The 25,688-nt window shown below is 46.1% G+C and overlaps 1 protein-coding gene, 1 non-coding gene and 1 pseudogene across 4 annotated transcripts in view; all 3 read right to left on the reverse strand.

Moving 5' to 3' along the window:
* Nucleotides 1-25,688, reverse strand: part of LOC126106668 (mediator of RNA polymerase II transcription subunit 1-like) — an 861,203-nt gene that overhangs the window by 247,175 nt on the left and 588,340 nt on the right. The gene's annotated exons all lie outside the window — the stretch shown is intronic.
* Nucleotides 19,808-19,925, reverse strand: LOC126107211 (5S ribosomal RNA; annotated as a pseudogene).
* Nucleotides 22,969-23,045, reverse strand: Trnas-cga (transfer RNA serine (anticodon CGA)). The gene has a single exon. It is a non-coding gene; the product is annotated as a tRNA-Ser (tRNA).

A 25,688-nucleotide genomic window follows, 5' to 3' on the forward strand; every position in this document is an offset into this window, starting at 1 on the left:
TCTCCTTCCCCAAACAACCAACCAACCAATAAAATATGAACCACTTACTCGTTCTGTCCTTAAAGTCATAAAACTAAGTTTCTAAAAAATAATGTTGGGATATGCACATTCGAATGCTTTAGGTAAAAAAACGAAATATCGTCGTAGGCCATAGAGACTTGTACCAAGAGTGTGCCTAGGAAGATGGGATTGTATGTTGTTGTTTTACTGTTTGTTTTTTTTTTTTTTTGTCGATACTTCAGTGTAGTACTTTGTGCCTTCATAGCCTGTTCGGACGGAGTTTAGTTTCAGTCCAGTTACTGATTTTATAATCAGAAGTTACATTGAGGAATGAGCACTAGAGACTGCCATAAGCAGTTGCCGTCATTTTTGCTGTGTCTGGGAATATAGGCCTCTAACATAGCAGTAGAGCGACACGAGTAGCTGATACACGAGCTCTTAGGCGCCCCGGCAACGACAGCCAAAACAACGCGCGGTCCGAACAACAAGAGCCGCCACAGCGTGTTGTCAAGGGCAACCCAGGACGCAACCCGGAGCGCTCGCTCGCCGACAGGTGGCAACGAAATAGCACCAATGAGGTGCGGCTAGCACGAATTTATCATCCGTGCTTATCATCAATATGCAAGCAGTCCGCGACAGATTCTTACGGCGGCACTGTATAAGGGAAGTGATGTGTTGGCAGAAGAGCCAACACCGTATAGCTAGAGGAGGCCGAAATGCACGCGTTAAAGCTCACGCAGGATGGCGTGAGGTCTGGAAAATGACAAGGAATTATAGTAGCCAAAAATAGTGCATAGCTTCTGGAATATTTAACTTTAATCCATAATTGTAGAACATCGCTCGTTACTGTACATGCTTCATTAGATACATAGCAAAGGATAAATGGCGCCTTGCTAGGTCGTAGCAAATGACGTAGCTGAAGGCTATGCTAACTATCGTCTCGGCAAATGAGAGCGTATTTGTCAATGTAGCTTCGCTAGCAACTGGGGCGAGTGCTAGTACGTCTCTCTAGACCTGCCGTGTGGCGGCGCTCGGTCTGCCATCACTGACAGTGGCGACACGCGGGTCCGTCGTATACTAGCGGACCGCGGCCGATTTAAAAGCTACCACCTAGCAAGTGTGGTGTCTGGCGGTGACACCACAGGAAGATCAAAAACTTTCAGTCTGAGGGCGTTGCTGCAGTGTATGTACTTTGTAGTGCGACTACGATGCGGGACTGTAAGCACTAACATGTATACAAGGGATTAGTATGGCATTCGTGTCTTTCCGACGTGCTCGTAGTAAATGCGGATACGTGAACTACTGTGGACGAGTGAGCTATTAGTCTTCTCCTGGTTACCGAAAGACAAACTGTGCTGGCGTAAGCTGTCGCCAGCACACGGGTCGGCAAATATGATGCGCGAAGATCGATAGGCGCTGGATCAAGCGGGCCTGTCCGGAAAGAGGCCAGAGAGAGAACGACAAGCAACACGCCGCCAACGCCCTCCCGATAGCAAGTATTTAGGCCGCCGCCGTGTCGAGGTCCATGTACATGACACTTATTCGACCCCTGATGACGTACGCAGCTCCTGTCTGGGGATACGCTGCGCCCACACGCCTGCGCCGTCTGCAGCTCATACAAATCAAAGTACTCAAAAACCATAAGCAATGCTACACGATACACACGCATCGCGGATCTTCACCGGGAATACTGACTTGAGACTCTCACGGAGGTAATCCACAAACTCACCACAAGACTATACAGAAACTCCAGACATTCGCAGAACCCGTTCATTCTGAATCTGGGGAACTACGACCACAACCATACATGGAAACATAACAGACCAAAAAACATACTTGTAAGGATCTAACATCTGTGGCCAAGCACACTCAAACACAACGGTACAGGTGAGCCCCTGTTAATCAGACGCCATTACTTGATATCCAGCTGGAACACATTGCCGAATAACTGGCACCACGCAGGGAAGCCGTACCGTACACTGCATACAGACAAGCTCCACATACTCCCCACACAGTGAGATGATCTATGGCCGATCTCCCACTAATATACAGGGTGAGTCACCTAACATTACCGCTGTATATATTTCGTAAACCACATCAAATACTGACGAATCGATTCCACAGACCGAACGTGAGGAGAGGGGCTAGTGTAAATGGTTAATACAAACCATAAAAAAATGCACGGAAGTATGTTTTTTAACACAAACCTACGTTTTTTTTAATGGAACCCCGTTAGTTTTGTTAGCACATCTGAACATATAAACAAATACGTAATCAATGCCGTTTGTTGCATTGTAAAATGTTAATTACATCCGGAGGTATTGTAACCTAAAGTTGACGCTTGAGTACCACTCCTCCGCTGTTCGATCGTGTGTATCGGAGAGCACCGAATTACGTAGGGATCCAAAGGGAACGGTGGTGGACCTTAGGTACAGAAGAGACTAGAACGTCCACATGCTAACACCTTTTTATTGGTCTTTTTCACTGACGCATATGTACATTACCGTGAGGGGTGAGGTACACGTACACATGTGGTTTCCGTTTTCAGTTACGGAGTGGAATAGAGTGTGTCCCGACATGTCAGGCCAATAGATGTTCGATGTGGTGGCCATCATTTGCTGCACACAATTGCAATCTCTGGCGTAATGAACGTCATACACGCCGCAGTACATCTGGTGTAATGTCGCCACAGGCTGCCACAATTCGTTGTTTCATATCCTCTGGGGTTGTAGGCACATCACGGTACACATTCTCCTTTAACGTACCCCACAGAAAGAAGTCCAGAGGTGCAAGATCAGGAGAACGGGCTGGCCAATTTATGCGTCCTCCACGTCCTATGAAACGCCCGTCGAACATCCTGTCAAGAGTCAGCCTAGTGTTAATTGTGGAATGTGCAGGTGCACCATCATGCTGATACCACATACTTCTGTACCTACGGTCCATCACCGTTCCCTTTGGATCCCTACGTGATTCGGTGCTCTCCGATACACACGATCGAACAGCGGAGGAGTGGTACTCGAGCGTCAACTGTAGGTTACAATATCTCCGGATGTAATTAACATTTTACAATGCAACAAACGGCACTGATTACGTATTTGTTTATATGCTCAGATGTGCTAGCAAAACTAACGTGGTTCCATTTAAAAAAACGTAGGTTTGTGTTAAAAAACATATTTCCGTGCATTTTTGTATGGTTTGTATTAAACAATTACACTAGCCCCTCTCCTCACGTCCGGTCTGTGGAATCGATTCGTCAGTATTTGATGTGGTTTACGAAATATATCCAGCGGTAACGTTAGGTGACTCACCCTGTATAACGATCCTGATTGTTCCAGGAATGCAGCGGCTGCAGCAAACCGGGATAGATCGCCACCGTCTGCCACGGTAATGATGCATGATACCAACACTAACAAACCCAACATTGCACGATCTATCGCAGCTAGTAAGCCACTACAGTTCTTACTACCCATCCCACTGTCGCAGAGGGTTTTTTTTCCCCTCGGCACGAGCCTTGGCACTTTTTTCCCCTCTGCTCTTCAATCGCTACCCTCATTCGCGTTTCGTCCACTATCTATCACCTGATGGACCGTGTTATTGCGTAGCCTTACCCAGACGCACGGATAACATCACAGCCCAGCATCCTGTGATCCACTTACTAGATAACTGACATGTTGACGGAGGTGACAGTAGAACTTTTGGTCTGGTCACCACGTTGGTGCGGGCGTGGAGGGGCCGCATCTCTATAGGCCGCCGTCGCCGACCGGAGGGCTCAGTCAGTCAGTCACTGACGCTCGACTCGCTACTCCACGTTGGCGTCTTGCCATTCATAGCCGAGCGGGCTTAGGCTAACACAATACACTGCGGAACCAGATCAGTGTAACAGCAAGATTACCGATACCGTCGGCAAGAGGACTATTACGGAAGAGCTTGTACTTACAACACATCGACTCTGTCGGAGATAAGTAGCTTCCTGTTTATGTAAATAAAGAACGCCTTAATCCAAGAGTGCATTTCTATTGTGGAATGAGATACTGGCCACCAAACAACATCTTCTCGCTTGCTTCCCTACGGAACAGGACACTACAGTGGCGACGAGGACACTCGATCGCCGGTAGGCATCCGCGGGAGAATGAAGAATGTGTGTGGGTCAGCACATCTGTCGAAACCACCATTGCGGAATTGCGCTTCGCCTTCCATGCTGGTCGCGATTCGGCGCAAGATGTCCCCATACGCAAAGGTAACGCAGTTGTTACGCCGACTCAACTGGGAGCACCTGTCCCATAGTGTGATCTATCTTCATGGGAGCATCACGCCTTCGGTCCCTTAAAAAAAAAAAAGTCGTGAAGAGTCGACAGTTCCTGTCTTACGAGATTGTGCAGCAAACAGTTGCGGACTTCTTCACGCGGAAGGAATCGGTGTTTTACGGGACGAGTAGCCTGATGCGTCGGTGGGACGATTGTCTCCACGCTCACGGCGATTTTGCCTGATTGGTATACCGATTGTGGAGTGTACGGCCTGATAGCCCCTGATACTTAAGACGCCGCACTACCAATCTCCAGCAGTTTAACCATGCTTACCAGCCTGGAGAACACCGCATAAAGAGCCTACCTCGAGCAACCAGTCACGTTACGCTGCGACTTGGTGTCAAGAAGCTCTGGCATCAGGAGTTTTTGATATCCATCAAGTTTTTACTGTGTCATGTTCTCGCACAAACATCCTTAACAGTATATAAAAAACTATTAGCCTCGATTGCGGTAATGAAACCAACCTTTACCTAGGTTTCAGGCCAAATAATTGAGCCTTCTTCAGAAGATATACCTGAACCTATAATTTATCTAAGAGGGCATGGTCTAGAAATAAAACTAAAACACCCTGACTGCGCCTATTCAGGCCCTCATAGGTAAATTATAGATTCGAGTATATCTTCTGAAGAAGGCTCAATTATTTGGGCTGAAACCTAGGTAAAGGTTTGTTTTGTAGCCTCAATCGAGGCTGACAGTTTCTTATATATTAGATTATCACGATTGCTGACTGGGCTGCAATGTTGAAAGTAAAGAATCCTTAACAGTGGTCCTACCTGGCGTAGATTTTTTCCTGTTTAGAGTCAGTGAACTTGCCTACTACGACAAAGAATTACAAACCTCTTTTCAGACTAAGCGCTGAAACTGAATAATTATATTCACCAACAGAATGTTTTGTAACTACTTTATGTCCAACTCAACATCAGACTACTACAGAACAGTAAAGAGTATTTCATGTTGTTTTTAATAAATGTTTTGTTCCTCGTCTACCTGGGGGACAGTTTCTGCTTACTGAGCCATGGGCAGATCACTTCAATTTTCTTCCATTTTTGTTGTTGATAAAAATGAAGTTGCGTTTTGTGCAAAATTTGTAAATATTTCGAGTTCTTCACCCTAAAGAGCTGTATAAAATATTAATGCTATCTGGAATATGTGTTAATTCTTCTGTTACAAATTTTTACGGCTAGTAAAATTGTATATGTTATTTATGGACTATTCCGTTGCGTCTCGGTAGAACAATTCCATACTTAAGACTGTATTACAAGTACGCCACTTATTTGTTAATAGAACAAAAAAGTGTACTTATTATTCAACCTTAAAAAATTCTATACATTTTTAAAACTAGTTCCATAGCCTATGGACGGAAGTGTACTTTGTTGTTCGTCAGCCGTCTTGTACCTTGAAACGCAGCGAGGTCTTTTACCATGAAACATGTGATAATCGTAAATTAACTGGGTTTCATGAATAATTTTACCTGCCTTGAAAACGGAAATTTGTGTTACTTTCCAATATCTCTAATTTCAAAATGTATAAGGTGTGCTAAAACGGAAAAGGTACGAAACGTCGGAACAACCAAACCGACTGAAATTTCCATACGCCGCTTTGGGATACCGTAGTGAGATATTTAGGCACGTGAAGCAAGCGTCGTCATCTCCCCCTAAAAATTTCAAAGCTGTGACGTCGTCAGCCAAGGGGTTGCTCGCCGTCTTTCTCGACGTCCGAGGTTCGATACTCATCGAGCCATTAACAGTGACGTGTGCTGCGAGACACTTCGTAGCCTACGCAAGAACATCAAGAGCAAACGGTCTGGGCAGCGATCCAGCTCCACGATAACGCGTCCACACGTCCCCACAAGGTCATGCGAAGTGTAATGGTCAAGTTCAAGTGGGAGCATTCGCCCTACAGCCCGGACATGTCACTTTGCGGCTTCCACGTATTTGGTAAAAAAAAAAAAAAAAAAAAAAAAAAAAAAAAGCCTCAAGAGAAAGCGCTTCGCCTTTGTCACTGCCACAGGAATTCTGGGAACAGGGAGTCCTTCGGCTCGTGAAAGAGTGAGATAGTTGTCCTCAGGCCTCTGGTTGTTACTTTAGGACTTCAACTATATCCACAGTGTTGTATCGCACCTTTTCTTTTGAGCGTCCCTCATATTTAACTTGTGGCTGGTGTTTGATAAAACTTCTGCGTTATTTCATTATTACACTCACTCATTGTTCCTCTGTAGCAGAGTAATAATGTAACAGACATACGATTAAATGCACTATTAAGAAAATTTGCTTGACTGCAACGCTTTTGTATTTCAATACAATATTTGTTCCCAGGTTTATGATCATGTATCTTGAGACACGTTTTCAAATATGCAACAACCTTAGTTTTGCGAAGTAATTTCAGAACAAGAATGCAGCACATAGAAAGTGAATAGGATCATTGAAAACTGAAATAAGAAAATAGATTACAGTTCTGTTATAGGCTTGGCGAAAGTCAGAAAAGTGTTCCAAGGTACAAACCTCTCCTCTACACTTCCCAAATTTTATCTGTACATGTTATTATATACAATTTGCACAGAAACCTGACGGCAGTTATTAGAGCCGATGGGCATGAAAGGGAAGCAGTGGTTGAGAAGGGGGTGAGACCGGGTTGTAGTCTTTCGCCGACATTATTCAATTCGCACCTTGAGCAAGTAGTAAAGGAAACCAAAGAAAAATTTGGAGAAGGCGTAAAACATCAGGGAGAAGGAAAATAAATTTTTGAGGCTCGCTGATGACATTGTCATAGACAGCAAAGGAAATGGAAGAGCAGTTGAACATAATGGACAGTGTCTTGAAAGGAAGATGTAAGATGAAGACCAACAAAAGCAAGACAAGGACAATGGAATGTAATCAAATTAATCATGTGGTCATGAGGGAAATAGATTAGGAAACGATACACTTAAAGTAGTAGATGAGTTTTCTTTTTTGGATATTAAAATAAATGATGGCCGAAGTAGAGAGGATATAAAATGAGAGTGCCAATGGCACGAAAAGTGTTACTGAACAGAGACATTTTTTTAACATCATATACAGATTTATGTTTTAGAAGATCTGTTCCGAATGTATTTGCATGGAGTATAGGCACGTATGGAACTGAAACGTGGACGATAAACAGTTTAGGGGAGAATTAAATAGAAGTTTTTGTAATGTGGTGTCACAGAAAAAAGCCGATGATTGCATGGGTAGATTCCGTAACTGTTGAGGAGATACTAAATAGAATTGAGGAGACAAGACATTTGTGGCAAAACCTGACAAGAAGAAGGGATCGGTTGATAAGACACATACTGTGACATCAAGAGATCATCAATATAGTACTGGAGAGAAGTTTGGGGGGTAAAATTTGTAGAGCCAGACCAAGCGGTGAATACAGGTGCAAAAGGACGTAGGCTGCAGCAGTTATGCAGAGATGAAGAGGTTTGCACATGATAGAGTTGCACGGAGAGCTGCATCAAACCAGAATGAAATTTTCACTCTGTAGCGGAATGAGCGCTGACGTGAAACTTCCTGCTGGTAGCCGGACGAAGACCCGTACTCGGGACATTTGCCTTTCGCGGGCAAGTGGTCTACCAACTAAGCTACCCAAGCACGACTCAAGACCAGTCCTCACAGCTTCACTAATGCTCGGCTCCTAACTTCCAAACTTCACAGAACCTCTCCTGCGAAACTTTGAGAACTAGGACTCCTGGAAGAAAGGATATTGCGGAGACATGTCTTTGCCACAGCCAAGGGGGTGCTTCCTGAGTGAAAATTTCACTCTGCAGGGAGAGTGCGTTCATATGAAACTGCCTGACAGATTAAAACTGTGTGTCGGAACGAGACTCGAACTTGGGACCTTTGCCTTTCGCGGGCAAGTGCAACTGTGAAATTTGGAAGCTAGGAGACGAGGTACTGGCGGAAGGAAAGCTGTGAGGACGGATCGTGAGTCGTGCTTGGGTAGTTGAGTTGGTAGAACACTTTCCCGCCAAAGGTAAAGGTCCCAAGCTTTAGTCTCGGTCTACATCTACATCTACATTTATACTCCGTAACCCAGCTAACGGCGTGTGGCGGAAGCCACTTTACGTGCCACTGTCATTACCTCCCTTTCCTGTTCCACTCGCGTATGGTTCGCGGGAAGAATGACTGCGGGAAAGCCTCCGTGCGCGCTCGAATCTCTCTAATTTTACATTCGTGATCTCCTCGGGATGTATAAGTAGGGAGAAGCAATATATTCGATACCTCATCCAGAAACACACCCTCTCGAAATTTGGACAGCAAGCTACACCGCGATGCAGAGCGCCTCTCTTGAAGAGTCTGCCACTTGAGTTTGCTAAACATCTCCGTAACGCTATCACGCTTACCGAAAAACCATGCGACGAAACGCGCCGCTCTTCTTTGTATCTTCTCTATCTCTTCCTTCAACCCGACCTGGTACGGATCCCACACTGATGAGCAATACTCAAGTATAGGTCGAACAAGTGTTTTGTAAGTCACCCCCTTTGTTGATGGACTACATTTTCCAAGGACTCTCCCAATGAATCTCAATCTGGCACCCGCCTTACCAACAATTAATTTTATATGATCATTCCACTTCAGCAGTAACTGCTACCAGTGTTTGTTCCGCTATCATATAATCATACAATAAAGGATCGTTCTTTCTATGTTTTCGCAATTACATTTTTCTATGATAAGTGTCAGTGGCCACTCACTGCACCAAGTGCCTATCCGCTGCAGATCTTTCTGCATTTCGCTGCAATTTTCTAATGCTGCAACTTCTCTGTATACCACAGCATCATCCGCGAAAAGCCGCATGGAACTTCCGACACTATCTACTAGGCCATTTATATATATTGTGAAAAGCAATGGTCCCATAACTCTCCCCTGTGGCACGCCAGTGGTTACTTTAACGCCTGTAGACGTCTCTCCATTGATAACAACATGCTGTGTTCTGTTAGCTAAAGAGTGTTCAATCCAGCCACACAGCTGGTCTGATATTCCGTAGGCTCTTACTTTATCAGGCGACAGTGCGGAACTCTGTCGAACGCCTTCCGGAAGTCGAGGAAAATAGCATCTACCTGGGAGCCTGTATCTACTATTTTCTAGGTCTCATGAACAAATGAAGCGAGTTGGATCTCACACGATCGCTGTTTCCGGAATCCATGTTGACTCCTACAGAGTAGATTCTGGGTTTCCAGAAATGACATGATACGCGAGCAAAAAAAATGTTCTAAAATTCTACAACAGATCGATGTCAGAGATATAGGCCTATAGTTTTGCGCATCTGCTCGACGACCCTTCTTGAAAACTGGGACTACCTGTGCTCTTTTCCAATCATTTGGAACCTTCCGTTCCTCTAGAGACTTGCGGTACACGGCTGTTAGAAGGGGGGCAGGTTCTTTCACGTACTCTTTGTAGAATCGAATTGGTATCCCGTCAGGTCCTGTGGACTTTCCTCTGTTGAGTGATTCCAGTTGCTTTTCTATTCCTTGGACACTTATTTCGATGTCAGCAATTTTTTCGTTCGTGCGAGGATTTAGAGAAGGAACTGCAGTGCGATCTTCCTCTGTGAAACAGCTTTGGAAAAAGGTGCTTAGTATTTCAGCTTTACGCGTGTCATCCTCTGTTTCAATGCCATTATCATCCCAGAGTGTCTGGATATGCTGTTTCGATCCACTTACTGATTTAACATAAGACCAGAACTTCCTAGGACTTTCTCTCAAGTCGGTACATAGAACACAGTTTTAATCTGCCAGGAAGTTGCATCAAACCAGTCTTCGGAGTAAAAACCATGTTGTTGTTGTTGTGGTCTTCAGTCCTGAGACTGGTTTGATGCAGCTCTCCATGCTACTCTATCCTGTGCAAGCTTCTTCATCTCCCAGAACCTACTGCAACCTACATCCTTCTGAATCTGCTTAGTGTATTCATCTCTTGGTCTCCCCCTGCGATTTTTACCCTCCACGCTGCCCTCGAATACTAAATTGGTGATCCCTTGATGCCTCAGAACATGTCCTACCAGCCGATCCCTTCTTCTGGTCAAGTTGTGCCACAATCTTCTCTTCTCCCCAATTCTATTCAATACTTCCTCATTAGTTATGTGATCTACCCATCTAATCTTCAGCATTCTTCTGTAGCATCACATTTCCAAAGCTTCTATTTTCTTCTTGTCCAAACTATTTACCGTCCATGTTTCACTTCCATACATGGCTACATTCCATACAAATACTTTCAGAAATGACTTCCTGACACTTAAATCTATACTCGATGTTAACAAATTTCTCTTCTTCAGAAACGCTTTCCTTGCCATTGCCAGTCTACATTTTATATCCTCTCTACTTCGACCATCATCAGTTATTTTGCTCCCCAAATAGCAAAACTCCTTTACTTCTTTAAGTGTCTCATTTTCTAATCTAATTCCCTCAGCATCACCCGACTTAATTCGACTACATTCCATTATCCTCGTTTTGTTTTTGTTGATGTTCATCTTATATCCTCCCTTCAAGACACCATCCATTCCGTTCAACTGCTCTTCCAAGTCCTTTGGTGTCTCTGACAGAATTACAATGTCATCGGCGTACCTCAAAGTTTTTATTTCTTCTCCATGGATTTTAATACCTACTCCGAATTTTGTCTTTTGTTTCCTTTACTGCTTGCTCAATATACAGATTGAATAACATAGGGGAGAGGCTACAACCCTGTCTTACTCCCTTCCCAACCACTGCTTCCCTTTCATGTCCCTCGACTCTTATAACTGCCATCTGGTTTCTGTACAAATTGTGAATAGCCTTTCGCTCCCTGTATTTTACCCCTGGCACCTTTAGAATTTGAAAGAGAGTATTCCAGTCAACATTGTCAAAAGCTTTCTCTAAGTCTACAAATGCTAGAAACGTAGGTTTGCCTTTCCTTAATCTTTCTTCTAAGATAAGTCGTAAGGTCAGTATTGCCTCACGTGTTCCAGTATTTCTACGGAATCCAAACTGATCTTCCCCGAGGTCGGCTTCTACTGGTTTTTCCATTCGTCTGTCTGTCTGTAAAAACCATAACAACAACAAAACTACGCATGTCATGCAGGAAGAGCGTTCCTTTTGATCAGTTATCAAATAATATCTTACAGTTGCTGCTTGTGTTTCACTTATGAAATCCGACTCTTGTCACAGTCGGTAGGTGACTACGTTTGCCCTTGCTACCGTAGCGTCATGCACATGGCGCACTGTCTGGTAAAAACATGGCGGCCGCCGGGCGACTGGCTGCAAACTCTATACTCTACGTAGGCTGTGTATCCTGAATGGAGTGATCAGGGCGAGCTGTGGCGTTCGTAGCAGGTGCAGGCGTAACCGCGGCGTGGGAACCGGGGGCACGGGAGCCGTTGGCCCAGCGTTTAACGTACTAGCGCCCGCCGCCTGGGCGGTTTCCGGTGCACGACGCCACAGGTGGCTCACGGCGAACCAGCTGAGAGACAAGGATCGGGCGGCCAGCGACAGCCAAGTCCACCCAGATTATTCCGCACAGGGAGGTTAGAATAAAAAATTTTTGGCGGGTGTTCACTGACCATATGACTGCAATAGTGAAAAAGGAATAGGCCCAGAAGGGACCGGTGTCTCTCAGTTGGCAACGGAAGCGCAAGTTTCTGACAAGACACCGATAGCGGTCGTTCGGGGACCTGGCGGATCCAATGATGCGTACTCGCTGAGCCACGCCTTCACCGGCTCCGACCAGGAGCGCCCTCTGCCGCCGCTGTATACGATGGCCGGCGGCTGCTACACGACCCTGTATCAGCCGCAGTCTTCAGTCTCACAAGGAGACGGCACGTCCGTGGGGTCGGGGATTTGTCCGAAATTTTGTGTGGTGAAAGAGGACCCCTAACACCTCACATGGTTAAAGTATTAGGACGCACTACTCGGGAAACCCCGAAAAAAATCGATCCAAAGTTTCTTAGGTGCTGTATGAGAATAAAATGTCAGTCCGTTGCCGAACCGCCGTTTGGATACATAGTTAGCGCTCGGACGCTTACGCCAGAAGTCTCGGGTTCGATTCCTCCTCCGGCACTTTTTTTTTTTATTCTGTTGCTTGCAAAATTGCAACGCATTGTTACAGGCGAATCGTGAAATTAGTTCCCGGGAAGATTGTATAAAAATTCATTCTATAATACACCATCAATTATCGTCACCAATATTCCGAGACATGATTCAATATTTCTGGTTTGCCCCAAAATTATCAGAAATTCTAAAAATTTTTGTAAATGTTAATGGGGCATGTTTTTGTACAGATTTATTGCAAACGCCCTGTGATTGTAAGAAATCCGCTTTTATATGTTGCGCAAGATGTCGCAAAAATTATTGCTTTGTTTGTTTTTACGATAATTACCACTGTGGTTCTTGTTGATAATTATTATATGTATAAAAATCGAATGCTTCCGAATCGACTTTGTTATTCTGATTAAAATCTCAATGTTTCTCCTCACATACTTTACAATGAAAAATGGAAAACCCACCGCCAAGAAGTGTGTTGTTGGACAAAAAGAAAATAATTTTTATTCAATAACGTAACTAATTTGTTAAAGATAATGTAGATTTGGGAAACTTTCTGAATAATTGGTGGAATAACAAAAGAAAATGAAACAGATGAAAAAAAAGTGCCGGAGGAGGAATCTAACCCAAGAACTCTGGCGTAAGAATCCGAGCCCTAAACATCTAGGACAGACGGCGACTCGGCAATGCACTAATATTTTATACTCATACGGCACGTAAGAAACTTAAGATCGATTTTTCCCGAGATTTTCCGGGTAGTGCGTCCTAATACTTTAACCATTGAGGTGTTAGGGGTCCTCTTTCACCACGCAAAATTTCGGACAATTCCCCGACCCCACGGTCGTGCCGTCTCCTTGTCAGTCAGCCTTCGACAGGTCGCTCGCGCTTTAGAAGCGGGAGCCTCACTCTGCAAGACGTTCATTAGTCTGCTTCTTTTAATAGCTGGACTCCACTGCTGTCTGTTCTATTGTGAAGTTTCTCCACAACAGAGGAAGCTACGAGTTAAATAAAACTTCTGATTACTGTATTTACAGTACTAGAAATTCTGTCAAAGTCACCTTGTAGCCGGCCGGAGTGGCCATGCGGTTCTAGGCGGTGCAGTCTAGAACCGAGCGACGCTCCGGTCGCAGGTTCGAATCCTGCCTCGGGCATGGATGATGTGTGTGATGTCCTTAGGTTAGTTACGTTTAATTAGTTCTAAGTTCTAGGCGACTGATGACCTCAGAAGTTACGTCGCATAGTGCTCAGAGCCATTTGAACCATTTTTTTCACCTTGTATCCTCTTATAGTCGCTCAACGACGAGGCCTTCCCGTACACCACAGCGTCATCAGCATACTGCAGTAAACTGCCGCTCACCCTGTCGGTTGGATCATTTTTCTGTACAGGGAACTAGAGCTGTCCTACCACACTTCCCTGGGGCACTCCTAACGATACACTTGTCTCTGATGAACACCCTTACGGTCATCAGACGTGACCAACGGTAACCTTACGGAGGAGTATGCCCGATCTCATATTCGCACGCAGTTCAACATCATGCTACGGCCACACTCGAATGCCCCATAAATCTGAACATTGCACGATTCGACCAGCTGGCGAAATGGAAGCCCACAATAACACTTCTTTCAAACTGTGGTGAGAACGCTGTCTCACACGAGTATGCAGCATTTCCTTGTCCTTGAAAGTGACCACTCAACGCCGGCCGCGGTGGTCGAGCGGTTCTAGGCGCTTCAGTCGAGAACCGCGCGACTGCTACGGTCGCAGGTTCGAATCCTGCGTCGGGCACGGATGTGTGTGCTGTCCTTAGGTTAGTTAGGTTTAAGTAGTTCTAAGTTCTACGGGACTGATGACCTCAGATGTTAAGTCCCATAGCGCTCAGAGCCATTTGAACCATTTGATCACTCAACATCTGACACTGTTCGTGTGTCTCTGTGTCTGGTAACAACGCTAGACACGGATAAACACTAGTGTACCCTGAAACTTCCTGGCAGATTAAAACTGTGTGCCGGACCGAGACTCGAACTCGGGACCTTTGCCTTTCGCGGGCAAGTGCTCTACCAACTGAGCTACCCAAGTACGACTCACGCCCCGTCCTCACAGCCTTACTTCTGCCAGTACCTCGTCTCCTACCTTCCAAACTTTGCAGAAGCTCTTCTGCGAACCTTGCAGAACTAGCACTCCTGAAAGAAAGGATATTGCGGAGACATGGCTTAGCCACAGCCTGGGGGAAGTTTCCAGAATGAGATTTTCACTCTGCAGCGGAGTGTTTCGCAGGAGAGCTTCTGTAAAGTTTGGAAGGTAGGAGACGAGGTACTGGCAGAAGTAAGGCTGTGAAGGCGGGGCTTGAGTCGTGCGTGGGTAGCTCACTTGGTAGAGCACTTGCCCGCGAAAGGCAAAGGTCCCGAGTTCGAGTCTCGGTCCGGCACACAGTTTTAATCTGCCAGGAAATTTCATATCAGCGCACACTCCTCTGCAGAGTGAAAATCTAATTACTAGTGTACCCTGGTGGTCATTCAAACTGTCACAAACAATTATATCTCTAATCATTTAGATACTCGCCAATAGTGTGTACGTGAACAAAATTCCATTAACGCCAGCCGGACCATGGCCTCTTTGCGATTTAATTTTTTTTTGTCAGGAAATGTAATTACTAGTCCTGTATGTGTCTCGACCGACTTGTCATGCCTTGTTGTTGTTATTGTTGTCTTTGTTGTTGTTGTTGTTGTTGTTGTGATCTTCAGTCCGAAAACTGGTTTGATGCAACTCCACGCTACTTTATCCTGCGGGAGCCTCTTCATTTGCGAGTAACTGCTGCAACCTACATCCTTCTGATTCTGCTTACTGCATTCAAGTTTTGCTCTCCATGTGTTCTATCCCACTACACTACCCAACTACACAGAACTAAATTGATGATCTCATGATGTCTCAGTATCTGTCCTATCAACCGATCCCTTCTTCTAGTCAGGTTCACCAAAAATTCCGCTTCTCCCGAATTATATTCACTGTCTTCTCATTAGTTCCTCAATCAACCCCTCTAATCTTCGGCTTTTTCCTATTGCACCACATTTCAAAAGCTTCTATTCTCTTCTTGTGAAAACTGTTAATCGTCCATGTTTCACTTTCATACATGCCTACACTCCGTACAAATACTTTCAGAGAAGACTTCTTAACAGTTAAATCTATGTTGATGTTAAAAAATTTCTTTTCCTCACGAATGCTTTTCTTGGCATTGGCAGCGTACATTTTATATCCTATTAATTTCGGCATGTTGTTTTGCTGTCCAAACAGCAGAACTCATCTACTATTGCAAGTGTCTCATTTCCTAATGTAATTTCTTAAGCATCGCCTGAAAAATTCGACTACTTTCCATTGTCTTTCTTCTGCTTTTGCTGTTCATCTTATATGTTCCTCTGAAGACGGTGTCCATTCCCTTCAACTGGTCTTCCAAGTCTTTTGCTGTCGCTGACAGAATTACAATGTCATAGGCAATCATCAAAGCTTTTATTTCTTTTCCAGTGTATTGTTTGTCAACGTAGATGGTCTAATCGCAGCATACGCCGGCAGAGCGGGCGCCCAGTATGGATAACTGGACCACACGCAATACGTGCAAGAGAGAACGGCCGCCGGCGACTCGCAGGTGAGGCGAATGCTGGCAGCGCGAAGCAGACGAGACAGACGAGTGGGGGACAGAGTACTCTTTCTGGGTCAGGCGTCAGCCGAGTCCTTCCCGCACGGGTTGTAAATCTCGCTGCAACCGCGGAGTAAGCCTTGCACCTCGGTGCGAAAGGCACTTCATGACACCCAAGGCGAACACACAGCACACGTGAGGAAATTTAAAAATGGACGCTGTAAATGCTTCCTCTGCTCTGGTGCATTTGCGTGTAACACCCTCTGTCCTTGCAAGCCTTGTATTTAAATAAATAAACTAGAAGCAGTCTTGATCGCTTAACTTTTGTAATGGTGACCGGTTTCGATCTTTTTATCATCACCTTCGGACCTACAATAAACAGGAATTGATATAAACATATAAATGACGTAATCATATATTCATAAAGCAGTAAATAACGCTGATATACCATGAATGTCTGCCGGAGGCGGTGGCGCATGGCAACCCTCTTGCTTGTGGCTGGTGGTGTTCTGCAACGTGAAGAACACCAGCCGCTAATTAAATACTTGAAGCCCCGCCCACCGTTTCCGGCATTACGCCATGGATAGCCAATCACGTAAGTTGCATTTCTGCCGCTCAAAAAAGTAACGTGGTAGTTACTGTAAGTCATAATTGCCATCTATAGGACTTATAAAACACGTTAAAATCTTATAGCTTATAAAATATAGTGTAAAAAGATAATTACTGCGACCTAAACAGTGTGGCCCTCTACGTACTGTTATCGACCAACGCAAAGATGATGGCAAGGACGCCACTCCAGTAACCATGGCTACCTACTCGTCTTACTAGAGCCGAAGAGGCTATCTGTGGGGAAAGCATACTGGTCGCTCTTACCAGGGAGACCCAACGAAGGTCGATCAGTACATGATATGAGTAAGTGATATGCACATGAGTTCCTATTACCATTAAAATTTTAATTGAAATGCATCTTGTCAAAATAACTTAAAAAATGTTACGTCTGATATGCGATATCAGTAGTGGAATGTTACAGAAATTTTATAAAGTAGGAGCTATATTGCCGTTACGATCATTGGTCTGCATAGGATGCAATGTGATGGCTATCATGAGCGTAAAATTAATGACATTGTGCCAATAAAGAACAGGTAAAACCACTGTCAGGACAGTCACGTCATGGGCGGACGAACTAATGTCTACGATAAGCATAATGTTATATTGCAATATTGTGTTAATAAATATACCAATAACCGCCGCCATAGCAGGGTAGAGTGAAAAGGATTCCTTGTCAAACAGTAAAACACATAAAAGTGACATATGGCGTACAGATAAGGCATCCCTTGTCAAACAGTAAAACACAGATAAGTGACATAAGGCAAGAAAATGGATTGCTACACACACGCACTTAATCCAGCGTAATATGTTGTATAACAACGATCACATGTAAATATGGTACAAAGGCTACCAGTTTCGACATTGCGTCAAGGTCATCTTCAGGCCTGTAGACTTTGATGATATCAGTTGTGTGTGGCTGAGTACTAGAAGTCCGCTGTGAGACCAATACGTGCTCCACATGGATGGCGGGCAGTAACTACTGTAGTTGCACACCGAAGAGCGAAAGAAACTGGTACACCTGCGTAATCTCCCGCAGGGCATCCGGGATCCCATAGAACTGCCGCTACACGACGTGGTAAGGTCTCGACTAATGTCTGAAGTAGTGCTGGAGGGAACTGACCCCATGAATCATGCAGGGCTGTCCATAAATCCATAAGAGTACTAGGGGGTGGAGATCTGTTCTGAACAGCACATCGTAAGGCATCTAACATTGCTCAATAATGTTCGTGTCTGTGGAGTTTCGTGGCCAGCGGAACCGTTTAATCTGAGAATAGTGTTTCTGGAACCACACTGTAGTAATTCTGGACGCGCAGGATGTCGCATTGTCCTCCTGGAATTGCCGAAGTCCGCCGGAATACACAATGGATATGAATGGATGCAGGTGATCAGGCAGGACGCTAACGTACGTATCCTCTGTTAGAGTAGTATTTAGATGTATCTGGGGTCCCATATTACTCCAATTGAACACGGCCCACACCATTACAGAGCCTCCACCAGCTTGAACAGTCCCCTGCTGAAATGCAGGGTCCATTAATTAATGAGAATGTTTCTATACGCGTCGCATCCATCCGCTCGATACAATTTGAAAAGAGACCCGTTCATCCTGGCAGCATGTTTCCAGTCATCAACAATCCAATGTCTGTGTTGATCGGACCTGGCGAGGCGCAAAGCTTTGTATCGTGTAGTCATCAAGCGTACACGAATGGGTCTTCGGCTCCGAAAGCCCATATCGTTGATGTTTCGTTGAACAGTTGGCACACTAACACTTGTTGATGGCCCAATATTGAAATCTGCAGTAATTTGCGGAAGGATTACACTTTTGTCACGCTGAACGACTCTCCTCCGTCATCGTTGGTTCCGTTCTTGCAATATCTTCTTCCGGCCGCAGCAATGTCGAAAATCTGATATTTTACCATATTCGTGACATTCACGGTACTCTCGTGAAATGACCGTACGGGAGAATCCCCACTTCATCGCTACCTCGGAGATGCTGTGTCCCATCACTCGTGCACCGACTATAACACCACGTTCAAACTCACTTAAATCTTGATAAAATGCCATTGTAGCAGCAGTAACCGATCTAACAACTGCGCCAGAGACTTGTTGTCTTATGTAGGTGTTGCCGACCGCATCCCCATATTCTGCCTGATTACGTATGTCTGTATTTGAATACGCATACCTATATCAGTTCCTCTGGCGCTTCAGTGTACATATATGAGACTTGAAAATGTCTATGGAACAATATACTTTCATTTGATTATATCTACATGTTCCGTATCAGATGGAAGGTCGTGTACATACATGAGAAACAACAGTGGACCGAAATTTGAGGCTTGTGGAGCCGGATATTTGATTTCTCCCCAATCAGAAGATTGTCGCCTGGTTCTGTTGGACAAGCTAGTAAGTACAACTTTCAGCATTCTTTGGAAGTTTCAGTTTTATGAAGAATTTCTTTGTTCGCTCGTGTATCCCATAGTGAGAGAAATTGTGTTTGGTTCTTCGAACACAATACTGTGTTGTGCTGCGGCTTTGAGACCGCAGCGTGTGTGGGGCGGCTCGTCCGTGGCTTACCGCTGCCGGAAGCTCAGCAGGAAACACGGACCGCCAAGCAGAACTCCGCACCGCGCTGCAGCCATCAGACACGCCAACCACTCCTGCTGCCGCCGCCTTCCTTGCACCTAGCGCCTACAAAGGCTTCACCACTCTATCCAACACTTTGTCTTCTTTCCCTCATGTTACACGCCCAAACTCAATCTAGGCATGGGGTACAGCGAAGCCGTATAAAACGGTCTCGTCCGTTCGACTCTCTCTCCCTCTCCCTCTCTCTCTCTCTCACTCTCTCTTACCCTAGGAACTCTACCAGTTGCATGTCCTCGATCATCACAGGCAAGTTGCACGTGTGTGACAATTCAGAGCGATTATCGACAGCGACTGTTTCCTTAACTGTATAAGCGGATTTGACGGAGACCTCTGTAACCCTCACTTCGTTGTTAACTTGCAAAATTGCAAAATTACTTTGCCGGAAAAAAATGCGAGACCCTCAAGGACAGTGTTCAGTGACACCAGGTTATAGTAGTAAACTAAAAAAATACTCCTCCCGAACAGGCCACGGAGGCCCAGCGGCACTGACCAGCCGCCGCGTCGCCCCGCTCTCGCGGCCCTATGTCAGTTCACGAGACCGGAGCCGCTACTTCTCAATCAAGTAGCTCCTCACTCTGCCTCACGAGGGTTGAGTGCACCCCGCTTGCCAACAGCGCTCGGCAGACCGGATGGTCACCCATCCAAGGGCTAGCCCAGCCCGACAGCGCTTAACTTCGGTGCTCTGACGGGAACCGGTGCTACCACTGCGGCAAGGCCGTTGGCCCAGGTTATAGTACACACGTCAAAAAAAGTTTTTCATCACCGTGGTTCCCAGAAACTTTTGAAGATAGACGTTGAGTGCGGATATTGTATCGCAGACACAGTCCCTTTGACTGTTCAGAGTTTTCACTAAATCCGCCCAAATATGTGAACAACCGTGCATGAGCAGCGCCTATTAGATGGAGGGAGTCCGACAGCCGATCAGTTCCAGTCATTACAGCAGGAAGGAGGAAGACGGCTCGTGCTGTCTGTAGTTCAACCATCCCTAGACGGTCAATAGCGTGGTTCTATCGCGTCCGCCAGGAACGGGTCTCAACAAGGGAAGTGCCCAGGCGCCTCGAAGTGACCCAAAGCGATGTTGTTCGGACATGGAGGAGATACAGAGAGACAGGAACTGTCGATGACATGCCTCGCTCAGGCCACCCAAGGACCACTACTGCAGTGGATGACCGCTACCTACGGATTATGACTCGGAGGAACCCTTACAGCAACGCCACCATGTTGAATAACGCTTTTCGTGCAGCCACAGGACGTCGTGTTACGACACAAACTGTGCGCAGTAGGCTGCATGATGCGCAACTTCACTCCCGACATCCGTGGCGAGGTCCATCTTTGCAACCACGACACCATGCAGCGCGTTAGGGCCCAACGACATGCCGAATGGGCCGCTCAGGATTGGCTTCACGTTCTCTTCACCGATGAGTGTCCCATATGCATTCAACCAGACAATCGTCGGAGACGTGTTTGGAGGCAACCCAGTCACTCTGAACGACTTAGGGACACCCTCCAGCGACTGCAGTTCCCTGCTATGTTGAGGTGGCGGTATGTGGGGCCGACGTACGCCGCTGGTGGTCATGGAAGGCGCCGTAACGGCTGTACGATACGTGAATGCCGTCCTTCGACCCATAGTGCAACCATATCGGCAGCATATTGGAGAGGCATTCGTCTTCATGGACAACAATTCGCGCCCCCCATCGTGCACATGTTGTGAATGACATCTTTCAGGATAACGACATAGTTCGACTAGAGTGGCGAGCATATTCTCCAGATGTGAATCCCATCGAACACGCCTGGAATAGATTGAAAAGGGAAGTTTATGGACGACGTGACCCACCAACCACTCTGAGGGATCTACGCCGAATCGGCGTTGAGGAGTGGGACAATCTGGACCAAGAGTGCCTTGATGAACTTGTGGATAGGCTCTAGGCGTTTCAGTCTGGAACCTCGCGACCGATACGGTCGCAGGTTCGAATCCTGCCTCGGGCATGGATGTGTGTGATGTCCATAGGTTAGTTAGGTTTAAGTAGTTCTAAGTTCTAGGGGACTGATGACCTACGCTGTTAAGTCCCATAGTGCTCAGAGCCATTTTTTAACTTGTGGATAGTATGCCATAACGAATACAGGCATGCACCAATACAAGAGGACGTGCTACTGGATGTTAGAGGTACCGGTGTGAACAGCAATCTGGACCACCACTTCTGAAGGTCTCGCTGTATGGTGGTACAACATGTGTGATTTTCATGAGCAATAAAAATGGCGGAAATATGTTTATGTTGATCCAATTTCCTGTACAGGTTCCTGAACTCTCGGAACCGATGTGATGCAAAACATTTTTGGTGTGTGTATGTTGTTACTGAGGGACTGTGAAGTTAGTGATTCATTTGCCATGGTGATCGGCAGCTAGACGGTGATCAAAAAGCGTGTATGTGCGCCCTTCGATTCTGCAGGTAATAACTGTGCTCTGTTTCTAGAGCACAATGATGTCCCGCTAATGATTATGTACTCCTCTGGAAGAACTTTAGCCATTTGAACGGGGCCGCATTGTGGTCCTGCGGGAAGCTGGGTGGACGTATGGATCGATTGCTGTGTAGCAGTGGTCTGTGGAACATTCTCACACCCGTACACCAGGTACTGGAAGACTGTGCAGTACAGACGCACATCAAGATCGACACATTGTGCGACCAGCAGGGGCGATCGCGCATTATCGGGGGGGAAAATTCCGGGCACTTTTTGCACTTGCTGTGTCACGAGTTATCTTTCGGAACCGTCTGCTTGCAACAGGACTGACATCACTTGTGCCAGGCTACCACAATGCAGATACCTCGACAATGCAGAGCAGTCTGGTATCATGAATGAGTCGACTGGGGAATCGGATGACGCTTTCTCATCTTCAGTGATGAGAGCAGGTGCTGTCTGTAGGCGAGTGACGGACGGTACAAGTGTAGGCACAGACCCGGTCAGCTGTCTCCAGAGTGTAGCCTCACAGACACCACCCTAGGTTTCATGGTTTAAGGAGCCATCAGTTACAGCTCGTGGTCACACTTGGTGTTCCTGCAGGATAAGGTAACCAGTGGTCGCTAAACCGCACAGACTTGTTATACCTGTGCTACTGCCCTTTGTTCGACAGGAACGTGAATGCTTTTTCAGCAAGAAAGTTCACATCAACATACGACTCCTGCGATGCAACGCGTTCCTCGTGGTGTACAGCAACTACCCCGGCTAGCGAGATCACTCCATCTCTCGCCGTAGTGAAGAGTTTACTTACTCATACTCCAGAGCCTGGAAGAACCCTGCCGAATTGCAACACAAGGTACAAGATGCTTGGGACAATCTCTCGTCAAGGGGTGGTACAATGTACATTGATGAGACTATCTGAGCAGGGTTTAATGTGTGTGTTTCATTCGGTCTGAACTTTTTATCATATGCCCCTACAATGATCAAGTACCTGTCACATCACTTGTCAATAAAAAATTTTGGCCCGCTATTTCAGTCCCTTAGGGGTTGGATGACCAAAAACTGTGCAACACGCATTTCCTTATTTCTAGCAGAGAAGTCAAATACAAATTTTGATAAATTTACGTTTAAATATACTTTGATAATGACACATTTCATAAAACATTTACTCCTCTATCTCGCCCTCTTAATTAAGGGTTGAATTTCCGAGAACACTGAAACATGTATTTTTTTATTTGTAATCGAGAAATCAAATACCAATTTTCATAAACCAAACATAATTTTCATATGAAACTTCCTGGTAGATTAAAACTGCGTGCCGGACCGAGACTCGAACTCGGGACCTTTGCCTTTCGAGGACAAGTGCTCTACCAACTGAGCTACCCAAGCACAACTTACGCCTGTCCCCACAGCTTTACTTCTGCCAGTACCTCGTTTCCTACTTTCCAAACTTTACAGAAACTCTCCTACGAACCTTGCCGAACTAGCACTCCTGAAAGAAAGGATACTGCGGAGACTGGGCTTAGCCACAGCCTGGGGGATGTTTCCAGAATGAGATTTTCACTCTGCAGCGGAGTGTGCGCTCATATGAAACTTCCTGGTAGATTAAAACTGCGTGCCGGACCCAGATTCGAACTCGGGACCTTTGCCGTTCGCGGGCAAGTGCTCTACCATCTGAGCTACCCAAGCACAACCTCCCCCCCCCCTGGGAGCGGCTGTAGTGTTATTTTCAGGCCGATGATATTCTGATATTCAAATCGCCGCTCCATACTCGGAAAGAAGTCCTCAGGTGGTTGTGTCTGTTGTCTCTGGTACTATTTCACGTGCCACCATTGTCACATGTACTAGGTTGTTATCTCTAAGTCTATCTTCATACTTGGGGTCTTGTTGCCTCCGTTGCACCTTCAGAGCCGAGCTCAGCTGGAAACCGGTGTCCCGGTTAATGAGATTCTCCGCGACCTTAATCTCAATAGATATTTTGATGACACTTGGACGTCGTTCAGAACTTAATTCATCAATATTGACAGCGGATAATTACCACAAATTACGCGCACAGCGTTCGGAACGTCCGCGGCTAGAAGAGAACGCTGCAGCCGCTGCTATTGGGCGGCGCACGCCACGGACAGAGCGCTCACGCGGAGGGAACCGCAGAGGGAGCGCCTAGCATGACATAGGCATAAATGCCGGACTCTTTCCACACTGGAATCAGTATCAGACAGCACCTGAAGAAGGCTGCGAGTCACGCAGTCGAAATATCGTACAGGAAAGACGCGAACGGTCGGCAGAAACCCTATTATTCAACATGACAACGCCTCGCCGGGAAAGCCTGAAGAATTAATATACTTGTTTATTCACCTGTTTCGGCTTACATTAAAGCCATCTTCAGAATTTCTTTTTGTCCCCTATGGCTGGTGCTGGAGGTTCCTCAGCAATAGACACCCTACGTTTAGGTAAAAATCAACAGTGGGATAGCAATAATATTTGTCTATTTACGGGTTTCGGCTTATGTTAAAGCCATCTTCAGACTTTTTTTTCACTTTTGCTCTCTATGGCTGGTACTGGCAGCTCCTCGGCGATAGACACCTTACGTTTAGGTTAAAATCAACAGTCGAGACCGCAATAATATTTGTCTATTTACGGATTTCGGCTTATGCTAAAGCCATCTTCAGTTTTTTTTTTTTTTTTTTTTTTTCTTTTTACTCTCTCTCTCTCTATGGCTGGTGCTGGCGGTTCCTCGGCGATAGACACCTTACGTTTATGTTAAAACCAACAGTCGAGAACGCAATAATATTTGTCTATTTATGGGTGTAGGCTTATGTTAAAGCCATCTTCAGAATTTTTTTTGCCCAATATGGCTGGTGCTGGCGGCTCCTCGGTATTCTCGTGACACCATGAATAAAAGTTCTGAAGATGACTGTAACATAAGCCGAAATCGGTAAATAAACAAATATTACTGCGATCTCGACTGTTGATTTTCACCTAAACGTAGGTGTCTATTGCCTGAATGTCTCCGCAGCCCAAAGTGATGACCGCCGTGCAGTGTACAGCACGCGTGACGGCGAAGTCCGCGGACGCCCCCTGGCGGCGGAATTCCTGCAGCGAGGAGTCCGCAGGAGTGAGCGCCGCGCGTTTACGGGGAACGTGCCAGGCCTTGAGACGTGACGACCGCTGCATACCGATGTGGCCGCCAGCTCTTCAGTAAAAATAGAAATTCCGGACAAAGGACTGAGACGAGGCAGGACAGGACAGGACAAGACAGGGCAGCGTCAAAATAAAGCAGCGCGGCTGCTGGCGATGGCATTCCGGCCGTGGGACAAAGGCCACATCGCGCGTACGTCACGGCGCAGTAAGGACCGCGCGTATGTCGCGTTCAGCTCTCCCATTGCCATAGCGTTCATCGTGAGGGTAGACTGTAAATTCAGTGATGTAGAAAACAACAATCATTGACAAATTCACTTAATTCTTCCTAACTTTCAGTGGTTAAGTACATTGCCTTGGCCGAGCGGTTCTAGGCGCTTCAGTCCGGAACCGCGCTGCTGCTACGGTGGCAGGTTCGAATCCTGTCTCGGGTAGGGATGTGTGTGAAGTCCTTAGGTTAGTTAGGTTTAAGTAGTTCTAGGTCTAGGGGACTGATGAGGAGGAGGAGGAGATTAGTGTTTAACGTCCCGTCGACAACGAGGTCATTAGAGACGGAGCGCAAGCTCGAGTGAGGAAAGGATGGGGAAGGAAATCGGCCGTGCCCTTTCACAGGAACCATCCCGGCATTTGCCTGAAGCGATTTAGGGAAATCACGGAAAACCTAAATCAGGATGGCCGGAGACGGGATTGAACCGTCGTCCTCCCGAATGCGAGTCCAGTGTGCTAACCACTGCGCCACCTCGCTCGGTTAGGGGACTGATGACCTCAGATGTTAAGTCACATAGTGCTTAGAGCCATTTGAAGATTTGAAGTACATTGTCTGGTTTTACAAAAGGCGATTGTACGGATAAAACAAATTAGAAATGAAATTACACTGAAGCCAGAGAAAGTGGT

The sequence above is a fragment of the Schistocerca cancellata genome, chromosome 10 (genome assembly GCF_023864275.1).
Source record: "Schistocerca cancellata isolate TAMUIC-IGC-003103 chromosome 10, iqSchCanc2.1, whole genome shotgun sequence".
NCBI classification, from domain to species: Eukaryota; Metazoa; Arthropoda; class Insecta; order Orthoptera; family Acrididae; genus Schistocerca; species Schistocerca cancellata.